We start from the raw sequence: 6,055 nt of genomic DNA, 5'->3' as shown, positions 1-6,055 counted from the left end.
CACACACACACACACAAAGTCATAATTGTCTACACTGCCGAGTTCACCACAAAGGCACTGAAATGGGTCCAGGGGAACTAACCATGTAAAGTGGCATGCCAGGACCACAGCTGCTACTATAGCCTACAGCCTAAGTAGTGGTTACAGGGGACAGTGCAATAGCTCGACGTTCTGGCTATAGAATGGCACATTGAATTTCATATCCCTGCGCCATCTACACATTGCAGAGGACATCTTACTCAGTCTTCAGTTTGTTTTTGTGATAGCCTAGTCCAAAAGAGCATGGTTAAAATACTATAATATACAAAAAATGTATTTTTGATCTTCACCAAATAAAAAATGGTAAACATTCTGGCAATGTGGGACAGAAACCAATTGATATTTTCAACCCAAATATGCAACTTTTCTGGAAAGTTATGAAGTTGTAGGAGAGGGGAAAGGATTATTTGACACTGCTTTGACACCTTACCTAAATTAAATGAGCTTCAGCCCACAAAAGCTCACGCTAATATATTTATTAACTTTTACTTGTGTACATATATACACACATACGCACACACACACACACTTAGTCTATAAGGTCCAAACCTACCCCACCTCTACTAGAACAAGTGTTCTCAATTGTCTATTATGAGTCAAATCTACAACATAAATTTTGGTAAGAGGCTACCATAAATAAAAGGAATTGAGAGAGCCAGAAGGGATTGCTACAGTATTTAATTTTAATTTAATTATCAGGAGTTTTTAATACCTTCCTTTTCAAAAAATTCTCATTTTATGGAGGAATAAAATACTGTAAAGTCCTCTATTCATCACACCATGAGAGGTACTGATCTAAACCTAGTATTCTAAGAGCAATCTCAGTCTCTGGGTTTATGATGTATACTACTACTCCTACTACTGCTTTAGATAGTTTATGATCTCTGTCCATCACAAAGAATTTACAATATAAAGTGATCAAAATGGATTTTATGAAGCCCCCTCTCTTCCACAGGCTAAGCTGAGAACATTAGTGTACACCAAAAATGATTTCCCTAAATTTGTCATCTTACTTATTTTTAGATGCATGATGACTAATATCAAGCATCTATATTCACTATATTCAGAGATGTTTTAGACATATGCACTCTATTGTTTATCACATTCATGCTTTGATCATTTTAAGGCAAAGTTTATGGGGACAGACAGGGATTGGTACTCAGTGTTTTCAGAGTTGCTTGTCATGCAGCCTCATCTCCATAATCTGCCTCTTGCTAGTAGTAGCTCCAGAAATACTGTAGTGTGTTGGCAGTAGTCCAGAAGATAATAGTGATGGCTGCTTTGTGTCTTATGATCCATTTTAACTGATCTAATTTAAAATTTACCTGACCAAGAGTGCCATAAAGTGTACTCATAAGGCTTATATTGTTAATTACTACATTAGGAAAGTGCCAAATACAAGAGGGTGGGATGATCTTCTTTGCAGTTTAGGAATAATGGTTCCCTTCCAGCTAAACAAGAGGCCACTCGAGAGTGTAATGAAAGGCAAAGAACACAGACATAGGAACTGGTGACAAATACCTGCTAGAGGAAAGTGAATTATGCTTATTCTGTGTGTTTGCATATTTCCCATGTCTTCTGTACTTTGGGACATTTCAGAAGCGAATCCAGTCTTTTGTGTATCCCTGCAGTATACATGTTAGATCCATAACACAGGAATCACTGAAAAACCGAAGCATTATGTTGGGCCAGTTTTCATTATTATGATTGTTATTACTAATATTATGATTATGATTAACCAGTAAACTGGTGAAACAGTGAGTGGGGACATCCAAAACATAAATAGTAGTTCTGGTTGCTTTCCTCAAGAAGCCCTGCAACTCAAGCAGATGAAACAACTCAGACACAAGATGTACTGTTTCATGCCAGATGCCTCTGTACAGTAATTACAGCGATGCCTCAAAGTGTCATAATTATTAAGAGTCGTCAGTGTTTCCATTACAATCCCCGTTGTGCAGGGAATGAGTCCCAGATGCATCAAGATACACTGGGATGGAACTTAGTATGCAAGTGGCCAGCATGGGTGCATTTTAGTTTCATTGATTCAGCCACCTTCTCTCTTTGTATTTCTAATGCACCCATCACTGCACTACTCACTCTGCTGAGACTTTGGGGAAGACAATTATCTGTTCCAAATGATATTTAAATGTCAGACTTACCTCTCACAAACCATAGAACTAATGAGAATAACAGCAGATATTTCTAGAAGGCAAAAATGAATTTGTTTATGATGCCATTAAATTAAATCCTATTTTGTTCTTAGAAGCTGCCAAGGCTGCTCCCTCTATAGAGATGTCATGGCAACATGCATCAGGGGGTGTCAAGCAGAGCTGGTCAAAAATGACTGTGGTTATTCATGGAAAAAAAATTAAAAATCAATTTTTCCAAATTTCCTGTAATTGTTTTCAGGTTTTGCAAGGGGGTGAGGAGGTGTTGAAAAATGGAAAATTTCAGCCAAATCAAGCTTATTTTTCATTGTTTCAGTTTGCTCAGAAAGCCAGTTTTTGTCAAAATATGTTTTCCTGGGAAAAAATGTGGCTGGGTTTGTCAAGTTCAGGCTCCTTGTAATCTGAGTTCCCCTCCCCCTTTTCTAATGTCAGCATGTTCACATTTCATAGTACTCTTTAAAAATCTCATTAAAATCCAGGTCATGCCTGTTCTACAAATTTTAATAGTTCCTTAAGTAATATTACTATGCAGCAATAGTATGACAATATGCTATAATGAGGTGATTTGGTGAGGAACAAGAACAAACAAGAAGTGCAATTTTGTATATAAACTCATGTTTTGGAATTTCTGATCCAATTCTATGTGAGATCTGAGTACAGTGAATGACTTGCTGCGTGTTACCTGAGAACACTAGTATTTTAAAGCTTATTTTAAAATAATCTTATAGAAATCAGTTAAAACCACAAAAGCAAAGAAATTCTGATTTAAGGCTGCTGTTCCAGGTTTATTCCCCCTGTTGTGCCTAAGTATAGTTTTCTTTCTATAGTAATTTGCACTGACAGGAAAGCTTATCAGTGGGGGAGAGAGACTCAATACATTAAATATTCTGGGGCAACATCTGGCAAACAAGATGCTGTTGAAACTGGTAACTGTATTAAATACCACAGAGATATAAATAAGAACTGTATTTTCCTTTCTCCTCTGTTTCATGTGAAACGGAGTGCCATGGCTGAGATCTAGGGATTCTCTCTTCAGTGTCACTCCCAGCATCACCTGAACATCAGCTCTGACACAAATACCACCACCCTTTTTTGCTGTCTTGTAAGGAGAGGTGACAGAAACAACCATTTGTTACCTCCCTCAGCCCAAAGTTATCATGTTAGAATGAATAACTGAGCATAGAAAGGGGCCAATTTTAAAAAAAGTCCATTTGATTAGTTTGAAATTTGATAGAAAATAAATTCAATATTATAAATTCCCTGTTGTATGGCTAGAAGGAGAAAAGACTGAAGTCTTAGTCCACTGATGGGGCTTTGATTTATATAATGGACAAAATTATACAGGGAAACAATTGCCCTTAAAATTCCTGTTTACTGTAGTCAGAGTCTGGACTTGTGCTCTGGGTCTTGTACTAAGTTCAGAGGCACTATTGGCCACAGAGAAAATGCAGGCTTAGACCTCTGCATATACTTGGCTGAAATATCTTTTCACTGGTTTCAGATAGAGGCTCTTTAAGTACAGGCAGATTTGCATGGTTGTTTGTGTATTTATTAAGTGCCTTCAGGTATTTATGAAGTGCTTTCAAGTGTATTTATTAAGTGCACTACATTGGGAAATGGGGAGTTCAGAAGTCAAAGTATAATCTGCAAATATCCATTTTGGCTCATCTTAATCACTGGTAGCTTTTCCACAAGGCTTTAATAGAATAGCCTAAGAGTATGTATGCTGTCCTTTTCCATGGGCTACCTGGAAATGATCTGAGTTATAGGTTAAGATGAGAAGGGCCACCTCACTGCCATAATCAGCCTTCATCAATCACTACATCCAGCACAGATGCAGAAAAGCTGAAGTGCAGCTAACAAGACTTTGTCAGTTAAAAGCTGGAATGGAGGGTATCACAAGTGTTAAAACACTCTGTTTACTGTATCTGAAGGTAAAGCAATCTATATCCCAATCACTGAAGTCATTTGAGGCCTGCCCGTTGCTGACAAATGTGGATAGACAGATATGTAAAGATGATGCGTCATGAGCTGCTGCTGATGAGTTTACTGCAGAAGCCCTGTATTCACATCAAATGTGTCAAAGGGTGACAGAACTACATCACACAAAGTCTGGCAGTTTAATTTGGTGTCAGCTATTAGTGTTGACTTTCAGCACTATTGCCGTTCAGTGTTTCTGCCAGCAAGGTGACATAGCCTCACAGATTACTAAATTTCTTTGTTGTAAGAAATAGGGTTTGCTCAGTGCACAGCAGTCCTCTAATAGAGGAAATCCAGAAGGTCAGAAAACTATTTTTTCAGGCTGCAATGCCCCATTTTATTTAGACTTTTCATTACATTATTTTTAGTTAAGTGTTTGATGATATAAAAAAAGCAGCCATGGTTGTTTTTGTTTTGTTAATAATTATCCTACGTATTCAGAGTCCTTAGTTATGTTAAAGATTAGGTTTACCCTTACCAGAATCTACCAAAAGCACTGAAGAAAAGCAGTGACACTTTATGTGGAGAGATGGTTGAGAATTTTACACTCAAAACATTTTTTCCCTCAAAGGAGAATAATACTTTTCCCCAAATTTATTTTTTTCACTAAAACCATTTTTTTCTGAAACTTCTCCATTTCCCTTGTTTAACCTCTTTCTTTTTACTTATTGCTATTTTCTACCATTTTGGAAAATTATGCACAAGGAGAGGAATAAATGAGGTATAGGCTGCCAGCCTCCCCCTGCCCGCCAAGATGGGCAGCCCACGCTGCAGGGACTTTTAGTTCACCAAATCAAATAAGAATCTACCCCCTCGCCCTCTGCTCTCAGCACCTCCCCTTCCCTTACACCCCCCCCCTCATCTTCTCTACTTACACCCCTGGGCTCAGTCAGGAAGGGGAGACCCACACACTGACACTACTGTCTGGGCTCTTCCTAACCGGCTAGAGAGACCAGCTGAATGGGGAGCCAGACTCAGCTGGGGACAGCAGTGGCAGCAGCGGGTTCACCCTTTCCTGTGCCTTCTCTGGGGTAGGTGGGGAACACCCAGGGGAGCAGAAAGAAAGGGGAACCCACCCTCTGCCACTACTCCCCACTCAGCCAGATGAAGAATGGAGGAGAAAGGGGAGGTGCCACTAAGTAGGGCACGAGGGATGCCAAGAAAGGGGAGACTCCCACCTGCTCTCCAGACTTTTTAAAGGCCTCAACTGCTGCTCCTGCACCATGGTCTGAAACGGGGGTGGGGAAGGGAGTACAACCTTTCCATCACCTCTGGATCTATCCCTGCCACTGTCTGTTACAGATTTAGAAACAACTCTTCTATCAAATTAGGTTGAATAAGTGATTGGCAAAGTGCTTGCACAGGCACATATACATAGGTTCCTGTAGTTCTTGGCCACGGCTATTTTTCATAAACAGAATATATTTGCCAGAGCTGCAGCTTACATTTTGATTTCCATATGAAAAAATGTTGTGATTCTCTTCAAAAAGTTTTCAGAAGCCATGAACCCAAGTTAACACAGGGTGAGATGAGAATATGACCACAATCAGTCAGCAAAGCCCAACTGAAGGCTTGGGTCTGCCTGGCAATGAAGAAAATAAAGAGATTCAGGCCAGGTACAGACATTACACTTTTATTGGTATAAGTGATCAGAACCCTTGTTAGACTCTAGGCACCCCGCAGAAAGTGTCAACCTCTAGCTGTCACTAGGTTTTTTTGGCTACAGAAAAATAATGTGGCAATTCTTGTGCTGCAAAGACCCAGGGAGACCACAACAGGTGAGAACGTTTTTGACACTGTGGATTCCTGTTTGAAATCTCTGGTTTTATCTTGTGAATCATGTGTAAGTATTTGCACACCTAACAGTG

The sequence above is a fragment of the Alligator mississippiensis genome, chromosome 11 (assembly GCF_030867095.1).
Source record: "Alligator mississippiensis isolate rAllMis1 chromosome 11, rAllMis1, whole genome shotgun sequence".
Lineage (NCBI taxonomy): Eukaryota > Metazoa > Chordata > Crocodylia > Alligatoridae > Alligator > Alligator mississippiensis.
This window is presented reverse-complemented; position numbering follows the sequence as displayed.